Below are 22,083 nucleotides of genomic sequence, written 5' to 3'. Positions count from 1 at the left end.
AGGAATCCCAAATAGGTTAACTGTGTCAAGGGTCTTCAAGACCAGCGCCCAGTTCAATGACCATTAGAAGAATTCACAACATTCATGGCCAAGGTTTATTACACGGAAAGGATACAAAGCATAATCGACAAGGAAAAAAAGGATTATGTGGAGAAGTTGGTAAGAATCAGGCGTAAGATTCCAAGAGTCTTTTTCCAATAGAGTCACACAGGTGTGCATAATTCCTCCAGCAGTGAGTTGTGACAACACGTGTGAAATATTGTCTACTGGGAGTCTTTTTAGAGACTCAGTGCCCAGGGTTTTTATTTGAGGCTGGTCTTGCAGGCACCCACTGCTTATCATATACCAAAATTCCAGACTCCCAGAAGGAAAGTAGATGTTTAACACACACCACATCATTTGCATAGTCTAGTCACAATGAGTCATCCTTATTATTTAAAGGAAGTTTATGTCAGTGGAGAGAACTCTTGATCACCTACATTCCCAGATGACAGCCAACCTTGTATGTAGGCTTTTCTAAGGATAGTAGTGTCAGGTTGGCTCTTTTAGTCTCAGACTTTTCTGCACGCTGACAAAAGAGAAAAGTCAAAAGTTATTTTAAAAAAAGTGTTCTCCGTCTCGAAAGCCCCCTGGATCATTTAGTTAAATCATACAAGGATCTTACAATGTTCATATCTTAACTATTCTATGAAACAGAACATGTTAGACAAGAACTGGCTAATTTAAGCAAATAATCATGACATCCAAATTAATAAACAAAGGTGGTCTTTTTATTATATGATATTTATTATTGTTATTAAAAACTTCTATTTTGGATTCCTTTTCATAAATTTCTTTCATATGAAGTCATATTCTGAACTGTGAAACTCTTACATCTCTTCTTTTACAAACTAGAGCTTTAATAACACAATAATCTAAATCATATGTTCTCTGTAGGGGCAATATCTTACTCAAGGAAGAAAAAAATGGTTCTTGGGGAAAAAAAAAAACTTACTCTTTTTATGTATAAAACAATAGATATGCATCAATACACACATAGATAAATAGGTATCTGTGGTATTAAAATTCCATGGTGGGAGACAGGAGTAAAACAATTTAATAAATTATCTCATACAACTTTCCATTTATTCTATTTACCTATCTATCATCTATTTTTCTAGCACTATATATCTGGAAGGACTCAAATCAAGTTGTTACTGTTACATCTGACTAGTGGGATCAGGGTGAATATAAGAAAAGACTCAATTTTTACACTTTGTGCTTCCTTTTACAATGATCATTTGCATATAATAATGTAATAAACATAAAGTCACTTAATCAACTGAAAGAATCAGTAAAATACACATCCCTTTGTCTTGAAGAGACATCCATTTCAGTTATACACATGGCGAAATTTAGAACTTCTTAACCAAATCAATGAATCCATTTGAGGTGAAAAACATCAATATGGAGTTTCGTAGTTGAAGGAAGAGATTGACTAAAGAAAAGCTAAAACCCAAGATACAGTGCAATCAAGTGAGGCTGTATTTTGAAGAAAAGAGCTGTCAAATATTACCTATTTCAAAAGTGTCATTGGGTCAAGCTTTACAGATGAGACCAGATTTTCTGTTTGATGCTCACACACACACACACACAGACACACACACACACGGACTCAAGAAATTGGCTTGTGGCAATATGAAGTAAAGTTTTAAGATAACTGACATAAAAGTAAAACTTTATTGGATTATTTTTGAATTAACTTAGTGATACAGGAGTGCCAGGAAGGAGAGTGTGGTCCCTTTAAATGATATGGAAGGTGGGGAAGGGAAGTGCTGGATAGAGATGGGTGGGTCCCTAGCTAGGGCTCCACCCGCAGGGACTTAGGTGAGGGCAGGCATTTCCCGGCCAAATGTTGCATTTCCCAAGACCACCCTGGCCTGCCACACCCCCCACCCTGGGCCTATAAAAACCCTAGACCCTAAAGGGCAGAAGTTTCTGGACGTTGTGAGGAACACGTGGGAGAAAGAAGACACAATTGGCTGGCTGGGGAAGTCGGAGGATTGCTCAGCAGTCCGAATTTAGGGGAAAACCATCTCCTTTCTGGCTCCCCCATCTGCTAAAAGCTACTTCTACTCAGTAAAACCTTGCACTCATACTCCAAGCCCACGGATCTGATTCTTCTGGTACATCAAGGCAAGAAACCCCGAGATACAGAAATCCCTTTGTCCTTGTGATGAGAAATGGGGTCTAATTGAGCTGGTTAACACAACCTATCTATAGATGCAAACTAAGAAAGCACCCTGTAACATGTGCCCACTGCTTCAGAAGCTATAAACAGTCTCCCCTATACATTGCTGTGGGTTTGGAGCCCCCACAGTCTGCCCGTCTCTGTGCTCCCCTAGGGGTTTGAGTAGCCGGGCACTGAAGAAGAAAGCCACACCCCCATCGCATGTCCTGCCAGAGGGACAAGGGAACCTTTCCCATATCAATAGTAATATCTATAATGGTCCATCCTTTGACCATGAGATAATGTATAAAATCTTCTGGAGTATCCCTAACTATTTTTCAAGATAACAACAAAAAAACTCAAGGAATTACAGAAAAGAGAAGCAACTGGATTTTTGGGGATTGGCTGTTTTCAAGGGATTTAAAATTTGTAATAAGATTCTCATAGCAAAGAGGTTTTGGGTCTCATCATGAGAAAGTAAAACAGATAATAGAATATGAGACTGCCCACATAATAAACCACTGACTAAAAACAAACCTGAGTACAAGTAAGAAATTTTCTTCTTTCAGATTCAGGAAAGGGTGTTGGGAACATTACAATTAGGAGAATTATTACAAAGCTTATGTATTCCAAAGCTCATCCTGAGAATTCTGTTTAGAAAGATTTTTCAGATTAATTCACCCTATAATAACTACATTGATACTTTCAGCATCATTTACAATTCCTGGTTTAATTAAATGTGTATATTTAATTAAATATATTTGTATATACTTATATATCTATGTCTGTATTGAATCTTAGTTTCTCTATGTGAAGAAATCTGACTGTACTATTAAACTTTGTGCTTTTTCTTCCCCCACCTAGAAACGTTCCACATTGAAATTTTGTATAAACTAAACACTAACTGTTCTACTTAACAATAATTTCTATTGTGTATTTTCTCTTCTACTTATCAACACATTTTATAATGCCAGCATTATACCAAAACAAGCCAAAAAATACAATATTTTAATAGAGTACAGACCAATCCCTCATATACACAGAAATGAAGAATCTTTTCAGAATTTTAAAGGGCACCTGTGAAGAATTTACAGATAACAGCATTCCCAGCAATGAAAGACTCTGGATTTTCCTTAAGATCACTAACAAGGCAAGAATTTCTCTTTTATAACCTGTATTCAACATTGCACTGGAAGTGTAACCAGTACAATAAGGCAAGAAGAAGAAAAAGAACACAGAGAATGGAAAGAAACTAACTATCTACAGATGGTTGCCTGTCTTCAAATTGCCTTTTCTGAAAGAACTTTTAAGTTCCAATAAAAACTTCAAGGCAAAATAGGTTATGGGTTTAATCATTAGAAAGTAAGACAGAAATGAAGACAGAAGACATGATTGTGTATAGAGAAAATGCTAAGGAAGCTATTTTAAAAGCTGCTGCTAGAACTAATATGGGAAGCTAACAATGTAACACAATGAAATACATATATTCTTATAAGAATTGTAAATTCAAATTTAAAAAGAATGGTTTATTGTAGCATCCAAAAACTTAAAATAATAGGAACAGATTTAAAATTGATATAAGAACTGTCTTATGATAAACGGAAAAAGCACACTGCATAGAGAAATGAAAAAAGATGAAAGTAAATGGAGAGATACAATGTTCTTGAGAATCAGCAGGCTAACTATTGTGAAGACCTCAGTTCTCTTTAAACCAATCTCAGTTCTCTTTAAACCAAACATTCAAGGCAATCCTATGCAAAGATCCTACAGACTTTTTAATAGAAATGGATGAGCTAATTCTAAAATTTATATGGCCATTCAAAAGACCCAGAAGATGCAAAAACACTGTGTACAATAAGAACAAAGTGGGGGGACTTACACTATCTGATTTCAAATGTATATTTATAGCTACATTAATCAAAATGGTATAGCACTGGTGTAAAAAAAGGGTAAAAATAGATCAATGAAAGAAAATAGAGTGTCTAGGCCGGGCATGGTGGCTCACATCTGTAATCCCAGCACTTTGGGAGGTTGAAGAGGGTGGATAACCCGAGGTCAGGAGTTCGAGAATAGCCAGGCCAACACGGTGAAACCCTACCTTTACAAAAAATACATAAAATAGCTGGGTGCGGGGGCATGCACCTGTAGTCCCAGCTACTCAGAAGGCTGAGGCAGGAGAATCGTTGGAACCTGTGATGGGGAGGTTGCAGTGAGCCAACACTGCACCACTGCACTCCAGACTGGGCGACAGAGCGAGACCCCGTCTCAAATAAATAAACAAAGGAAGAAAGAAAAGAAAGTGTCTAGAAATATGCCCATGGGTATAATAACCGATTTTCAACAGAGTTGCCAAGATAATTCAATAGGGAAAAGGTTTTCTTTTCAACAAATCCAATGAAAACAATTAGATGTCCAAATGAAAAATAGAAGAACTTTGTTTCTTATCTCATACCATACACCAAATTACATAAAAATAGATGCAGTTGAAACACTGAAAGGTAAAGTATAAATGTAACTTCTAGAAAAGATTATATAATATCCTCACAACATTCATGAATGCAATGATTTCTAAATAGAACACAAATCATTTTAAAAATCTGATATTTGAAAAGCATAAATAAGTAAATGAATTACAAAATAAAAAATTAGATTTTATCAAAATTGTGTAAGTCTAAACTTCAATAAGACAGTAAAAATTACGTAATTGGGTATATCAGGAATAGATTATAAATTACATTATAAAGTAGATTTATATATCATTAGATTTCATATCAAGAATAGATGATGCATTACATAATTGGGCACATCAAGAATAGATTAATAATCCTGACCACTGTAACTCAGTAACAAAGCAAACTACCTAACTTTAAAATGTGCAACTTGTTTGATCAAATAATTTACAAAAGAAGATTTATAAATGACCAATACACATGAATATGATCAATATCTGTAATCATCAAGAAAATGCATGTTAGCATAATGAGATTTCTCTAAGATACCTGAAACTCAGAAGTCTGGCAATTTCGAGTGTTCAGAAGCACGCAGAGCAAATGGAAATCTTCTACATGTTTTATGGGGATGCAAAACTGGAGAACTACTCTGAAAACCAGACTGGCAGTTTCTTATACATATGTTTACTATATGTATAAATGCCTCATCAGTTTTACCTCTAGAAATCTACCCAGGAAAAAATGAAAACTTATGTCCACACAAGGATTTCCACATAATTGTCTACAGCACCTTTATGTATAATAGACCAAAATCAGAAATACTCCAAAAGTTGACCAAATGGCGAATAAATAAATACTAGTATATCAAAACAATAGAACATACTTTTACTTAGCAATAAAGAATGGACTACGGATACATGAGAACATGAACCAATCTCAAAAACATTCTGCTGGAAAAAAGAAAACCTACACTAAAAGTCGATAGCTTATACTTCTATCTATATAAAAATCTAGAATAAGATAAACTAACCTGTAGTGACAGCAAGATCAGTGCTTGCCTGGAGTCGAGGGTGGTGACTTTTAAAAGGCATAATGGAACATTTGGGGGTGACAGACATGTTCTACATTTTGATCATGATAATGGCTTCAAGGGTGTATGTATTTGTCAAAATTCATCTAACAGTATATTTAAAATCGATGAATTTTATTTTATGTAAATTAATCAATTGATTTGGTTTAAAAACTGCAATAGAAAGGGTAGTGGACACTGTATCTGAGGCACTGAATGGAGTAAACCATTCTTTTTTCCACCCTAGAAACTCCAGGAATGAAAGAGACCTTGCCTTCAGTGCATGAACTAGTCCACACTTATCAGTTACTGGAAATATTTCAGAAACTGATTTCCTCTGATTTCAAAGAATCTGAGGAAAACTTTGACTATCTGGTAGTCAAACAAATGTTTTTGTACTTGGAGATTTGGAAACTTGTTGTAAATCTAATACTAAGTAGGGCAGCTTGACAAAACAATAAGAATTTGTTGCCTGGGCAGGGTTGCAGTGAACCGAGACCGCACCACTGAGCTCCAGACTGGGCGACAGAGCGAGACCCCGTCTCAAGTAAATAAATAAAGGAAGAAAGAAAAGAAAGTGTCTAGAAATATGTCCATGGGTATAATAATCGATTTTCAACAGAGTTGCCAAGATAATTCAATAGGGAAAAGGTTTTCTTTTCAACAAATCCAACGAAAACAATTAGATGTCCAAATGAAAAATAGAAGAACTTTGTTTCTTATCTCATATCATACACAAAATTACATAGAAATAGATGCAGCTGAAACAGATACAGGCTCATACCTGTAATCCCAACATTTTGGGAGGTTGAGATGGGAGGATTGCTTGAGCCCAGGAGTTTAAAACCAGCCTAGGCAACAGAGTGAGACCCTATCTCTGAAAACAAACAAACAACCAACCAAAGGTTAACATCAGTTATTTTCTTTACTCCCATTGATTAGTAGTAAGTTCATGTTTAGAAAAAAATTAATTTGTAAACTGGGAAGAAACAATGTTATTATCGCATCTCAAGTTGTACCTGGCAGTTCCCAGGTCAAGTTAAGTGACATTCTCAGGGGAAGCCTCCTGTCTTTGCCTAAATTACACCAAGTTATTTCATGCCTCAACTCCCTCCACATGTGTTGCCCTTGGGGCCTGAAAGTTTTTTCCCTTGTCTTTGCTTGGGTTGACTTCCACTCATTCTTCCAGACCCAATTTAAAATTTGATTTTTTCAAATCACCATTCTGTTTCAATAAGTTGTTCTTTATTAGATTTACTCATTGCACTACATTTGATGTATTCAGAACATCTATAATATTTGGATATTTGTGTATTTATAAATGAATTTTTTGGCTTATTGTCTGTCCTATCTCTATTCTAAGTTCTATGACCTGATTCCTTTCTAGTGCTTACAAATGCTGTTGATTACTGGAATTGTTCAGTACTTCTGAATTCCGGAGATGTGTACAGGAGGGTCAAAGTTTTTATACAATCAAAGGGAAGATCCCATTTTTATGTAATTTTTCCTAAATCGCCTCAAAACATGGCTTAATCTGAAAATAGGTTGGGGGGTTTCAAAGGCATGGACTCTCATTCTGTCCAATTTTATATTTCTGGTTTCCAAAAGAGTACCAAAAAATAACAACAACAACATAGTATCAAGCGAACAAATTTAAGAAAAAGAATATTCTTTGGAGGACAAGAGGAAACTGAATCATATCATTAAAAACGGTAAATAAAGGGAAAGTATCAAGCATTTATCCTGCCTTGTCTATAGGAAGTACCACTAGGTAATTAACAAAAGAGTAGCCCATAAGAAATGTCTCCTTATAAAACATCACAGCAAATTAAAAAGAAAAAAAAAAACTCTTCTAACTGGTGTGAGATGGTATCTCATTGTAGTTTTGATTTGCATTTCTCTGATGGCCAGTGATGCCGAGCATTTTTTCATGTGTCTGTTGGCTGTATGAATGTCTTCTTTTGAGAAATGTCTGTTCATATCCTTTGCCCACTTTTTGATGGGATTGTTTGTTTTTTTCTTGTAAATTTGTTTGAGTTCTTGTGCTGGAGAGGATGTGGAGAAATAGGACCACTTTTACACTGTTGGTGGGATTGTAAACTAGTTCAACCATTGTGGAAAACAGTATGGCGATTCCTCAAGGATCTAGAACTAGAAATACCATTTGACCCAGCCATCCCCTTACGGGGTATATACCCAAAGGATTATAAATCATGCTGCTATAAAGACACATGCACACGTATGTTTATTGCGGCACTATTCACAATAGCAAAGACTTGGAATCAACCCAAATGTCCATCAGTGACACACTGGATTAAGAAAATGTGGCACATATACACCATGGAACACTAAGCAGCCATAAAAAAGGATGAGTGTGTGTTCTTTGTAGGAACATGGATGCAGCCGGAAACCATCATTCTCAGCAAACTATCGCAAGAACAGAAAACCAAACACTGCATGTTCTCACTCATAGGTGGGAACTGAACAATGAGATCACTTGGATTCGGGAAGGGGAACATCACACACCGGGGCCTATTATGGGGATTGTGGTGGGGAGCGATGGCATGGGAATTATACCTGATGTAAATGACGAGATGATGGATGCTGATGAGTTGATGGGTGCAGCACACCAACATGGCACAAGTATACATATGTAACAAAACTGCACATTGTGCATATGTACCCTAGAACTTAAAGTATAATAAAAAAAAAAAAAGAAAAAAAAAGCTGACAGAACTGACAGAACTTAAATGCTCTAATTTTTCAAAAATAGCTAATTAATGAATCTAATCATTGAACATTTTGCTGCTAATATAACAAAGAGTGAGGCAACTAGACATCACGTACCTCCTGATTAAAGAATACAATACCGGCCGGGCGCAGTGGCTCACGCCTGTAATCCCAGCACTTTGGGAGGCCGAGGCGGGCGGATCATGAGGTCAGGAGATCGAGACCATTCTGCCTAACATGGTGAAACCCCGTCTCTGCTAAAACTACAAAAAATTAGCCGGGTGTGGTGGCAGGCACCTGTAGTCTCATCTACTTGGGAGGCTGAGACAGGAGAATGGCGTGAACCCGGGAGGCAGAGCTTGCAGTGAGCTGAGATCGCGCCACTGCACTCCAGCCTGGGCGATGAGCAAGACTCCATCTCAAAAAAGAAAAAAAAAAAAAAAAATACAATACCACCTACAGTCTTTCCAATGGAACGGAAGGAACATGAGCCTGCTGTAGCCTGAGATCCAGCACCAAGTATTTAAAGAAATAGCAAGGACAAAGAACACGTTAAACCACACCATTAGCACATAACAAGTAAAGTCTATACTATGGAAAACCTTACAAGACAAATGTCCAGGGTTGATGAACAGATGAGTGGCAAGGTAATATAAAGAAGTGGCAGGAAAGTCTGTCAATGAAAAAATATATCATTTATTTTAAATGGGCAAGAAGAAAACCATAAAAATCACTAGCAGAAATTCTCTACAAGAAATTAAATGGAGATTCTTTCATGCTGAAATAAAAGGAGGCTAGACAATAACTTGAATTCAAAGAAAGAAAAGCATCGGAAAAGTAACTTTACAGGTAAATAGAAAACGGAATATAAATGTATTTTTTGTTATTAACTAATTTTTTCCTCAACTGTATAAAACAGTATTTATAAGTCTATGTTGATGGACATACAATATATAAAGGTACAATTTGTGTGACAAAATGGTACACTGAAACAGTAGGGAATGAGCTTTATGAGAGCAAACTCCTTGTATACTATTGAAATTAGGTTGATATTATCTCAACTAGATTTTTATAAGTTAAATGTTAATTGTGATCCTCAGACCAATCACTAAAAAAACTCAAAATCATATTAAAAGAAATGACAAATGAATTAAATGATATGCTAGAAGTACCTAACAAAAGACAGTAATTTAATAGAATTCAAAAATGCATAAGAAGTACATAAAATAAACACAAATATGGTGGATGTGAGTCCTATCTTATCAGTAAATGCATTACATAATAATGGACTAAGCACTCGAATTAAAAGTAGAGATTGGAAGAATGGTCAACTATACACAAGTCAACTAAACACAACTATACACAAGTCAACTAAAACACAAGTCAACTAAACACAACTATACACAAGTCAACTAAACACAAGTCAACTATAACCTATCTACAAAGGTACACTTTGTATTCAAAGACACAAACAGGTTAAAATTAAAAGGATGGAAAGAGATATACTATGTAAACAATAGTAAGAGAACTGGTGTGGCTATACTAATATCAGACAATATAGACTATAAGGCAAAATATTGTTGTTAGATACAAAGGTGATTTTATAATAAGAGGTTAATTCATCTAGAAAATATAACAATTTAAAATATATTATAATCCAACAATAGAGCTCAATATTCATAAAGAAAAACTGCAGATTTGAAGGAGAGGCACGTCAACCTTAGCAGCTGCAAAAATCAATCCCCTTTTAAACAATAAATAAAAAACTGGAAAGAAATTCAAGAAGGAAATTCAACATTTGAACAGCACTATAAATGAACTAGAACTAACATCTATAAAATACTCCACCCAACAGAACAGACTACAGATTAGGCCCTATGGTAGTCCTTAAAACAAAGCCCAATAAACTTAAAAATATTCAAATCATACAAAGTATGTTTTCTGGCCATAATGCAATTATATTAGAAATCAGTAACAATGAAATATGGAAAACTCACAAAAATGTGGACATCAATAATACACTATTAAATAACCAATAGGTCAAGAAGAAATCCCAGGTAAATTTGAAAAGACTTGGAAATAAGTGAAGGAAAACACAACATATTAAAATACATGAAATGCACCTAAAACAGTACTTAAAGGTAAATTTATAGCTCTAACCTTCTCTTAAAAAAATAAGACGTTTTCAGACTAATAACCTATCTTTGCAACTTCTTAAGTAACTAGAGTAAGAAGAGGAAACTAAAGCCAAAGCAAACAGAAGGAAAAAATAAAGATTACAGTGGTAATAAATGAAAAAGAGTAGGGAAAGTAACCAAAACCAAAAGCAGGTTTTTTGAAAAGATCAAATAACCAAACCAAAAGTAGGTTCTTTGACGAGATCAAACCAAATTGACAACCTGTAAGACTGATAAAGAAACAAAGATAGAAGATGCAAGTTACTAAAATCAGAAATAAAAGAGGAGGTATTTTTACTTATATTTTATGTATCTTAGAAATTAAAAGTATTATAAAGAAATGCTATAAACAATCATATACCAACAAATTAAGATAACCTAAATGAAATGGTCAAATCCTCAGAACGACAGAAACAACAGACTCAAAAAAAGAAACAGGAAAAAAATTAGAAAATTGGAATAGACCTATAAGAAGAAAAAAGACTGAATTAATAGTGAAAAACTTCCTATAAGAAAAAGTACAGGACCAGATGGCTTCACTGGTGAATTATACCAAATGTTTGAAGAAGAATCAACAACAATCTTCTACAGACTCCTCCAAAAAAACAGAAGAGGAAAGAGAGGAGAGACACTTCACAACTCATTCTATGAGGCCAGTATTATTCTGAAAACAAAATCAAAGACATCCCCCAACACACACACACACACACACACACCACCGCACCAATTTCCCTCATGAACACTGTTGCAAAAATTCTCATCAAAATACTAGTACACATGTAACATGTGAAGGATTATACACAATGGATGAGTGGGATTTCTCTTGAGGAATGCATAGTTGGCATATCATATAAAAATCAACAAATACCATAGGATGAAAAACACGTGACCATCCCAGTAGACAGAAAATAAACATATGACAAAATTCAAACCCTTCCACAATTAAAAAGGAAAACCTATTGGCAATAGGAAGGAGCCTGACAAAGGACATCTATGAAAAGCTCAATGCTATCTTCATTCTTAGTGATTAGTGACTGAAAGTTTTCTTCCTAATATCAGGAACAAGACAAGAATGTCAGTTTTCATCCCTTATATTCAACACGGTACTACAGGATCCAGTTATGGCACTTAGGCAAGAAAAAGAAACAAGGTAATCATATTGGAAAGGAAGAATGAAACTACCTCTATTTGCAATTGATATGATCTTGCACAGAGAAAATCCTAAGGAATCTATAAAAAATTAGAGGCTATAACTGAGTTATTAGAAACTCGGTTTCTAATGTTTGAAGGATACAAAATCAAGATATAAAAATCAGTTATATTTCTACAGACTAGCAATAAACAATCTGGACATGAATTTAAGAAATCAATTCCATTTTCACTAGCACAACATGAATGGCACACCTAGGAATAAACATAACCAAAAAGTGTAAGATGAGCATACTCAAAACTGCAAAAATCTGAAAGAAATTTACAAAAATATAAATAAATGTAAAGACATCTCACATTTATAGACTGGAAGACAATCTTTTAAAGACGGAAATATTTTCAAAAATGATCTACAGATTCAATGGAATCACTATGAAAATCTCAGTTGCCTTTATGCAAAATAAGGCGATTTAAAATTTAAATGGAAATGCAAGGCACCCTGAATAGTCACAGTAGTACTGAAAATGAAGAACAAGGTCAGAGGACTCACACTTTCCAATTTCAAAACTTACTACACAGCTACAGTAATCGAGACTGTTTTGTACCAGCATGAGGACAGACATACAGATCTATGGAACAGAAATGAGAATTCTGAAATAAAGACATACATTCATGATCAGTTAATTTTCAACAAAGATGTCAAAACTTCAACTAGAGAAGAGTAATCTGTTTTATAAATGGGCTGGGATAATTGGATATCAACATGGAAAAAAAAAAGAAAAAGATTTTGGAACTCTACGTTATATTGTGGTAACAGACTGCCACGACTTGTTTTCTGGTCACAACCCTGCTGACCAAAACAAGATCTGGCCCAAACAGGATAAAGTGAAGAAATTAGCAGGAACCAGCAGAGGGCGATGAAAGCGATCCCTAGTTGCCCTCATTGCTCATTGGACTGGGATACTCCCACCAACGCCATAACAGTTTACAAGTGCCAAGGCAACTACCCAGAAGTTACCACCCCTTTCCTAGAAAGTTATAAATAAACTTCCCCCCCCAATTTGAATTGACTCACCCATCCATGTAATTGAAAGCGAATGTAAGGGAGTATAAATACAGTTTGTAAAAGAGCCCATAAGTTGGTGACTCTGGGCCCCCTGCCTATGAGTTAGGCCTGTTCTACAAAGAACAGTACCTACAGTTCTAAGAGATGGCTAACAGCACTGGCTCACCCTTGAATTCTTTCCTGTGCAAAGCCAAGAACCCTTCTGGACTGAACCCAAAAGTTGAGGCTTGCTTGTGCTGTACCATCATCTATAAAAATTAACTCAAGTGAATCAAAAACCCAAATCCTAAATATAAGAGTAAAAACTGTAAACTGCTTAAAAACATAATTGTATATTTTGGTGACCTTGGATTAAGCAATGGTTTACCTACATTTGACAGCAAAAGCACAAGCAACCAAAGAAAAACAGACAAATTAAACTTTACAAACTTCAAAACTTTTGTATTTTAAAGGATATTATCAAAACAGTGAAAAGATAACACACAAAATGAGATAATTAAAAATGGGCACAGGACTTTTACAAGGAGATTTATATCTTCAATGAATCAGGGTTTGACAAGACATGTGTGTCATCATCTCATAGCTCATGCAACTTACATACACATTGTTGGACAATCATGAATCACTCTCTATATATACATGTAAAGGCCATATAGATGCTCATCCAGCATGTGCTTAATCTGTTAACTGACAACTCATTTTTTCCCAATGCAACTCATTCCATTTAAGAACATTTTAAGCCATTCTACAACATAAATGTATTTCAAAACATCATATGGTACACAATAAATATATATGCTATATTTGTCAATTAAAAGTACAAAAGAACATCCAAAATGGTACAAAAACAAGGAGAAGCAACGGATTTCGTAGACATTTCTTCAAATAAGACATATATGTGACTAATGTTTAAAAATCTTCAAAATCAAGAGTCATCAGTGAAATGCAAGTTAAAACCTCAATGACATACCACTAGATGTTCTCCTAAATGGCTATAATTTTATTTTTTTTAATTTATTTATTATTATTATACTTTAAGTTGTAGGGTACATGTGCATAACGTGCAGGTTTGTTACATATGTATACTTGTGCCATGTTGGTGTGCTGCACCCATCAACTCGTCATTTACATCAGGTATAACTCTCAATGCAATCCCTCCCCCCTCCCCCTTCCCCATGATAGGCCCCGGTGTGTGATGTTCCCCTTCCTGAGTCCAAGTGATCTCATTGTTCAGTTCCCACCTATGAGTGAGAACATGCGGTGTTTGGTTTTCTGTTCTTGTGATAGTTTGCTGAGAATGATGGTTTCCAGCTGCATCCATGTCCCTACAAAGGACACAAACTCATCCTTTTTTATGGCCGCATAGTATTCCATGGTGTATATGTGCCACATTTTCTTAATCCAATCTGTCACTGATGGACATTTGGGTTGATTCCAAGTCTTTGCTATTGTGAATAGTGCTGCAATAAACATACGTGTACATGTGTCTTTATAGCAGCATAATTTATAATCCTTTGGGTATATCCCGAGTAATAGGATGGCTGGGTCATATGGTACATCTAGTTCTAGATCCTTGAGGAATCGCCATACTGTTTTCCATAATGGTTGAACTAGTTTACAATCCCATCAACAGTGTAAAAGTGTTCCTATTTCTCCACATCCTCTCCAGCACCTGTTGTTTCCTGACTTTTTAATGATCGCCATTCTAACTGGTGTGAGATGGTATCTCATTGTGGTTTTGATTTGCATTTCCCTGATGGCCAGTGATGATGAGCATTTTTTCATGTGTCTGTTGGCTGTATGAATGTCTTCTTTTGAGAAATGTCTGTTCATATCCTTTGCCCACTTTTTGATGAGGTTGTTTGTTTTTTTCTTGTAAATTGGTTTGAGTTCTTTGTAGGTTCTGGATATTAGCCCTTTGTCAGATGAGTAGATTGCAAAAATTTTCTCCCATTCTGTAGGTTGCCTGTTCACTCTGATGGTAGTTTCTTTTGCTGTGCAGAAGCTCTTTAGTTTAATGAGATCCCATTTGTCAATTTTGGCTTTTGCTGCTGTTGCTTTTGGTGTTTTAGACATGAAGTCTTTGCCCATGCCTATGTCCTGAATGGTACTACCTAGGTTTTCCTCTAGGATTTTTATGGTATTAGGTCTAACATTTAAGTCTCTAATCCATCTTGAATTAATTTTCGTATAAGGAGTAAGGAAAGGATCCAGTTTCAGCTTTCTACTTATGGCTAGCCAATTTTCCCAGCACCATTTATTAAATAGGGAATCCTTTCCCCATTTCTTGTTTCTCTCAGGTTTGTCAAAGATCAGATGGCTGTAGATGTGTGGTATTATTTCTGAGGACTCTGTTCTGTTCCATTGGTCTATATCTCTGTTTTGGTACCAGTACCATGCTGTTTTGGTTACTGTAGCCTTGTAGTATAGTTTGAAGTCAGGTAGTGTGATGCCTCCAGCTTTGTTCTTTTGACTTAGGATTGTCTTGGAGACGTGGGCTCTTTTTTGGTTCCATATGAACTTTAAAGCAGTTTTTTCCAATTCTGTGAAGAAACTCATTGGTAGCTTGATGGGGATGGCATTGAATCTATAAATTACCTTGGGCAGTATGGCCATTTTCACGATATTGATTCTTCCTATCCATGAGCATGGTATGTTCTTCCATTTGTTTGTGTCCTCTTTGATTTCACTGAGCAGTGGTTTGTAGTTCTCCTTGAAGAGGTCCTTTACATCCCTTGTAAGTTGGATTCCTAGGTATTTTATTCTCTTTGAAGCAATTGTGAATGGAAGTTCATTCCTGGTTTGGCTCTCTGTTTGTCTGTTACTGGTGTATAAGAATGCTTGTGATTTTTGCACATTAATTTTGTATCCTGAGACTTTGCTGAAGTTGCTTATCAGCTTAAGGAGATTTTGGGCTGAGACAATGGGGTTTTCTAAATATACAATCATGTCATCTGCAAACAGGGACAATTTGACTTCTTCTTTTCCTAACTGAGTACCCTTGATTTCTTTCTCTTGCCTAATTGCCCTAGAATGGCTATAATTTTAAAAGGCAGAAAATAAAAAGTGTTGGCAAGGATGTAGAGAAATCAGATCCCTCATATGTAGCTTGTGAAAATGTAAAATGGTGCAATTCTCCTCTGGAAAGCAGATATTGCTTTAGAAAGTTAAATATGGAATTGCCGTATCACTCAGCTATTTTACTCCTAGGTATGCCCCCAAGAGAACTGAAAATATTTGTCCATGCAAAAGCTCGTACATGAATGTTCCTCACAGCATTGTCCATAATTGCCAAAAAGTGAAAAATTCCACGTCTATCAACTGATGAATAAACAAAATTTGTTATATCCATAAATTAAATATTATTCAGCTATAAAAAGGAATGCACTACTGATTCATGCAAGAACGTGCACAAACCTTGAAAACATGCTAAGTGAAAGAAGCCAACCACAAAAGGCTACATATTGTGTGATTCAATTTATATGAAATGCCCAGAAAATAAAATCCCATTGAGACAGAAAGTAGATTAGTGGTTGCCAGTAGCTGGAGGAGGGGAGCAAGGAGTAGCTCTTCTAATAGTAGTTGACAGCTTTATAAATATATTAAAAATAAACTGTATACTTTAAAGGGTGATTTTTTAGTATGTAAATTATATATGTCAATTAAAATTTAACTAAAACCTGAACCATAATGATATCAACTTAATATTTTAACTTCAAACTCATAAATGTATATATTTATCCCCAACAGTGTTTGGAAAAATCTATAAGGTCTTTCTGTGACTGTGATCCAATACTGTCTCTCCGTAATTTTCTCAAGATCCAAATAATGCATAACGCATCTTTTTAGAGTCCCAGTTCTACATCATTTCAAACCGTGTGTGAAATCAGCCGTTTTTGGGGTCATTCTCAGGGCTAAATTTGTCCAAATATTTTTCTGGTCTCCTACAGTTATAGTGTAAACACCTAATATGGTGAGATTTTAAATCTACTCTTTAGAGTCTCTTGGAAGCTTCTAATTTCATTTTAAATTGAACCACAAACTTCCTCTACTTTAAACTCATTTAATCATATTTTTGGTATTTAATTAAAACACGTAACCACTACAGGTAGCATAAGCAGTTTTGAAGGGAACAGAACCAATTCTTGACAAGCATGTAACTCAGCTGGTGTAAATGGAAGGGCAAAGGCAGGAAAAAGGAAAAGCATCTAAGGCACAAGTCAACAGATAACAGAAAAAAACACTGAAAAACCAGTTTGTTCAGGACATTCGTATACAGAAATTAGATTAAATACCTGCTATTATACTTAAACGCAATAGTAAGGTATGGATGAGTCTGAATATGTGAAAAGGTCATTGCACACATATATTAATATGATAGCATGGACCATAGACCAGATTTTGGGGAACATATAAACAGAGAAATTTGACTAGTGTTTATCCACCCATGTATAAACCTGCACCCTTAGTTGAGGATAAAATATCCTTCAGTCCATTTCTAGGACTTTTACTGCAAAAACAAAAAATGGTGATCACTAAACTTTGAAGAATATAAGCAACCCCAACCACATAGAGCCCCACCTCTGTGTCTCTACTCTACTCATGGATTCTAATTATTGCCTTGAAACAGATTATACACCCTGGGTCTAAATAATGTCCTTTGTAGCTTTGGAAATGACTTTTCTCATCTTTTAAACGGCTACAACGATTGCTGTGTTGGTAGATAGCGGGCACCAAAGATGTCCACACCCTAATTTTCTGTGAATATATTGCCTTATACCACAAAAGGAACTGTGTAGACAAGAGTAAATCTTCCTGAGATTAGATTATCTTTGACTACTAAAGTAGGTCCAACCTAATCACATGGGTTTCTAAAAGTAGAAGAACAAGGTAGATGAATATGTCAGATGCAACACAAGGACCTGACCAACTCTGGGTGGCTTTAAAGATGGAGAGAGACCATGAGTCATAGAATGTGGGTAGCTCCTAGAAGCAAGGAAATGAAGACCTCAGTCCTACAACCACATATAACCGAATTCTGCCAAAAATCTAAATGAGCAAAGAAAGACATTGTCTCCCAGGGCCTCCAGAGAGAAACACAGCCCTGGCCACACCTCAATTTTAGCCCACTAAAACTGGTGCTAGACCTGGATCTACAGAACTGTAACATAATACATTTATACTGTTTTAAGACACTAAAATTGTGTTAATTTTTAATACTCACAATAAAAAAAATAAAATGAACTCATCCTCACAGAAATGGGACTAATTTTAAACTAGATGATTCATGTAAAAATGATATACCGTTCCTGATACTAAAGTTGTTAGTAGTTTTACCATTGCTCTTCTGTTATTGTTAGTCTCACAGCACTTAGAACATGAGGCATTGTTTCATAGATATATTTATCAAAATAGATTGCATGCCCCTTGATGGCAACAGTCATGCCTAATTTATTTTGGAGTACTCATGCTAGCCATACCATTGCAGGTTTTTTAATTCTTTCATATATCTGTGATTAAACAAACAATTGGACAGTATTGCAGGATTTTGCATTTTCAGATACTCAGAATTCTGCGCTAAATAATTATAGGAACACTTGGGAGTTGCTGCTCTACCTAACTGATATGAAACTATGGCAACGGGAGAAAAAAATGAAAGTAAACTATCTTTTGTAATTGGTCTTAGATAGGCAAGAACACGGCCAATAGTGAATTAAGGAATGAAAAGCATTACAGAAGACTAAATGGGATGCAACATTCATAGCTTTGACATAGTTGTTGTTAGAGACAAATTTTATGAATGACAATACATGTAGTCTATATGCATTGCTTATGTGATGTGTATTAGGAGTTATTTTCTTACCATTCTGCTCAATAAGACTTAGTAGAAAAGATGAACAAGCAACAGTAAGAACAGCTCTTTCATCTCTTCTATAAATTTCTTACCAGTCAGTATTAAAATTGTCCCAAATTTAAGCCTGTTTGTGTTACCATATACACAGAATACTCATCAGGGATTACACAAAGAATATTAGAATAGAAAGAAGCTTTAAGAATTTCAATTGAATTACAAGACACCCTGATACGTAGGCACATTTTTTTCTAAGCTTTTTTTTTTTTTTTTTTTTTTTTTGCTCAAAGTAGTATCTCCAGAGCCGCAAAGCACAATTTTCACTGCTTTGGAAAATAATGTTGTATTTTCTGAGTCAAGTATATCTGGATAATTACTTATTTGAAGTCTACAAACACAACTTTTGAGATATTGAAAAGCAAACATGTAAGACAGGTTAAAACAAGAAAGGTATGTTTATAATACACTATTGTTTTGGTTTAGGTATCATTGTATCCTTAAATCTTTGAGTATATAGAAAAAACATAATCTAGAGACTCACAGGATTTGTGTTCATCTTTCTGCGGCAGACAGACTCAAAGATGGCCCCATGGTTTCCATCTCATGCTTTGGCTCTTGCATACTCTTCTCCCTTTGAGTTTAGGTCAGACTCGTGAGTTTGTTCTAGCCTGCAGAATACAACAAAAGTGGCATGCTATATGTAATTATGACATGTAAGATTGTTAACAGCTGTCTTCCTAGGAGACATTATTTCCCTTGCTGGCTTTTAAGAAACCAGCTGCCATTGGTGTATTTCCCGTATGTTTTCTTGCTTTTTGTTTCAAATAAATAGAATGTGAAAAACAAACAAGTCTGAAACTGACTTCAAGTTTTAAGAGTGGTAAAGTACTATGAAAGTTAAAGAGGCGCACCCCGCCGCCATTTTGTCCCCTGGTCCCTGCAAGGCATACTGACAGCCGGCGCCCCAGCGTGGACCCGTCCTGGTCTGCGCGACGCACGACCCTCATGGACACTCACCCCTGGCCACCCTGCGCAGTTCGCAGTTCAGAGCGGCTCAGACCTTCCCGCCGGGAAAGGGGCGGGGCGGGACGCGCCAGGGAAGTCTTGGAGAGGCGGGGCGGCTTCCCAGCATACCGCACCACGTGACTCTCAGTGTGGCCGCGCTTCTCCCAGCTGCAAGCGCCTTGTGGCCCGCGCGCAGGCGCACTCTGGTTCGCGCCACTGGGGCGCCCAGGCGGGAGGTCGGAGCATCTTGTGAGTTAGAATATGGAGAGGGCCACATGACAACCGAGGGTGGCCTCTGTCCAGCAGCTGGTAAAAAAGTCATAACGCTCAGTGCGATAACCTGCAAGAAGACTGAATTTTGCCAACAATCACATGAGCTTAAACGAAGTTCCTTCTCCAGTTGAGCCTTAGATGAGACTAGTACTCTGGCTAACATATTGATTGCAGCTTTGTTAAACTCTAAACGGGACGCTAACTAAATTATTCCTCGACTCATGACACAGAATACATGAGATAATGTATTGTTTTAAGCAATAGCTAATATATTAGGTTTCAAAACCTTTTCTGTGCAGGTTGAGACAATACAAGCTATTGCCTCCTATTTCTTATTTAAAGTATTAAATACTAAATCAACACAATAACATCAGTTGACCCATTATGATACTACATACATGAACTGACAAGTGAAACTTCCATCTCTAGGTTGTTTCAAGACTGTATATGAAAAATTGGTTAAATGTTTAAGTTGGGTGCCCAATGAATTTGCTACAAAACTTTTTTTAATCTCTTTTTTCTTTCTTATCTCTGCAATATCTACTAACCAAATTAGGCAAGCTCACATCATAAAGATTTCTAAAATTCATCTAGTTTCCTTAATTCATAGTCATGATCCGTGATTTGGGAGCTATCATATCCCACCTTTCACTGTATCAACTTCATTTTTTTTTTTTTTTTTTTTTTTTTTGAGACAGAGTCTCGCTCCGTCGTCCAGGCTGGAGTGCAGTGGCACGATCTTGGCTCACTGCAAGCTCCGCTTCCCAGGTTTACACCATTCTCCTGCCTCAGCTTCCAGAGTAGCTGGGACTACAGGCACCTGCCATCACGCCCAACTAATTTTTTTGTATTTTTAAAAGAGACAGGGTTTCACTGTGTTAGCCAGGACGGTCTCGATCTCCTGACCTCATGATCTGCCCACCTCAGCCTCCCAAAATGCTGGGATTACAGGCGTGAGCCACTGCGCCTGGCCTGACTGTATCAACTTCATTCTGATCTCCACACTTCACTCTCACTCTTTTTCCCCTTCCTTCATTTTTACCTGAAACCAGAGTAATATTTGCTATATAAACATGTAATTCCATGAACCAGATTCTCTACCTGCTTTCCGGAGTCTTTGGGAAAAGGCTAAACTCTTCAGTATAACTCATCTTATGCCCCAGGTTTTACTAATTTCATCTGCCTAGCTAAAAGAAACATATTTTGTTTCCTCAAGGGTAAGGATTACGCATGTCTTATCACTTTATTCTCAGCATTCTGCATGTTTGATTCAAGCCTCAAACAAATTTGACATTTAATATTTGTTGAAGTAATACCTGAAGCAATAAATAACATATTTTTAAATGTATGTCATCAGAACGAGAATCTCACATACATGTTGTACATTTATTTTCTGTACCTATTCATCAATACACTTTTTTTTTTTTTTTTTTTTTTTGAGACCAAGTCTCGCTCTGTCACCCAGGCTGCAGTGCAGTGGCACTGTCTCGGCTCACTGCAAGCTCTGCCTCCCGGGTCCACGCCATTCTCCTGTCTCAGCCTCCTGAACAGCTGGGACTACAGGCGCCCGCCACTGCGCCCAGCTAATTTTTTGTATTTTTAGTAGAAACGGGGTTTCACCATGGTCTCGATTTCCTGACCTCGTGATCCGCCTGCCTTGGCCTCCCAAAGTGCTGGGATTACAAGCGTGTGCCATTGCGCCCAGCCTAAACTTTTAATAAAACATCTGAAAAGTATGTTAGCAAGATGGCAGAAAAGGAATTTTCTACCCCCTGAGACAGCATCGCTTAATGCTGAGAGACACCCTACTGGTTTGCTGTTTCTCCCACAAGGGAAAGTTACAGCATAGTGACAGAGCATCTGACTCCTTCAGCTATGTGGGGTATTGCTCAAGAGGCCCACTTTTTTTTTCTCATCCTACCCAAAGTACTGAAGTAATCAACATGTCTGAGGGGTTGAGAGGGCTGGGAGCACAGAAGTGAAACTCCAGACCCTACTAACCACTCCACAGACTCCATCAGGAAGCCCACCCATCAGTCACTTAGCAGACCTCACCTGTGAACTTCTAACTGGCCAGCAGGCTCCTCAAAGGCTCAATGTGCCT

General features: G+C 36.6%; 1 long non-coding RNA gene across 1 annotated transcript in view; it reads right to left on the bottom strand.

Moving 5' to 3' along the window:
- Positions 1 to 19,861, bottom strand: part of LOC135968971 (uncharacterized) — a 154,804-nt gene extending 134,943 nt beyond the window's left edge. The window contains exons 1-2 of the long non-coding RNA XR_010584021.1: positions 19,719 to 19,861; positions 19,243 to 19,369 (exon numbers count right to left, since the gene is read on the bottom strand). This is a non-coding gene — a long non-coding RNA (uncharacterized lncRNA). The remainder of the gene's footprint in view (positions 1 to 19,242; positions 19,370 to 19,718) is intronic.
- Positions 19,862 to 22,083: the final 2,222 nt, after the last annotated feature.

Source organism: Macaca fascicularis, chromosome 20 (genome assembly GCF_037993035.2).
Source record: "Macaca fascicularis isolate 582-1 chromosome 20, T2T-MFA8v1.1".
In the NCBI taxonomy this organism is placed as follows: domain Eukaryota; kingdom Metazoa; phylum Chordata; class Mammalia; order Primates; family Cercopithecidae; genus Macaca; species Macaca fascicularis.
The sequence above is the reverse complement of the archived record's forward strand: the minus strand, read 5'-3'. Positions and strand labels throughout refer to the sequence as shown.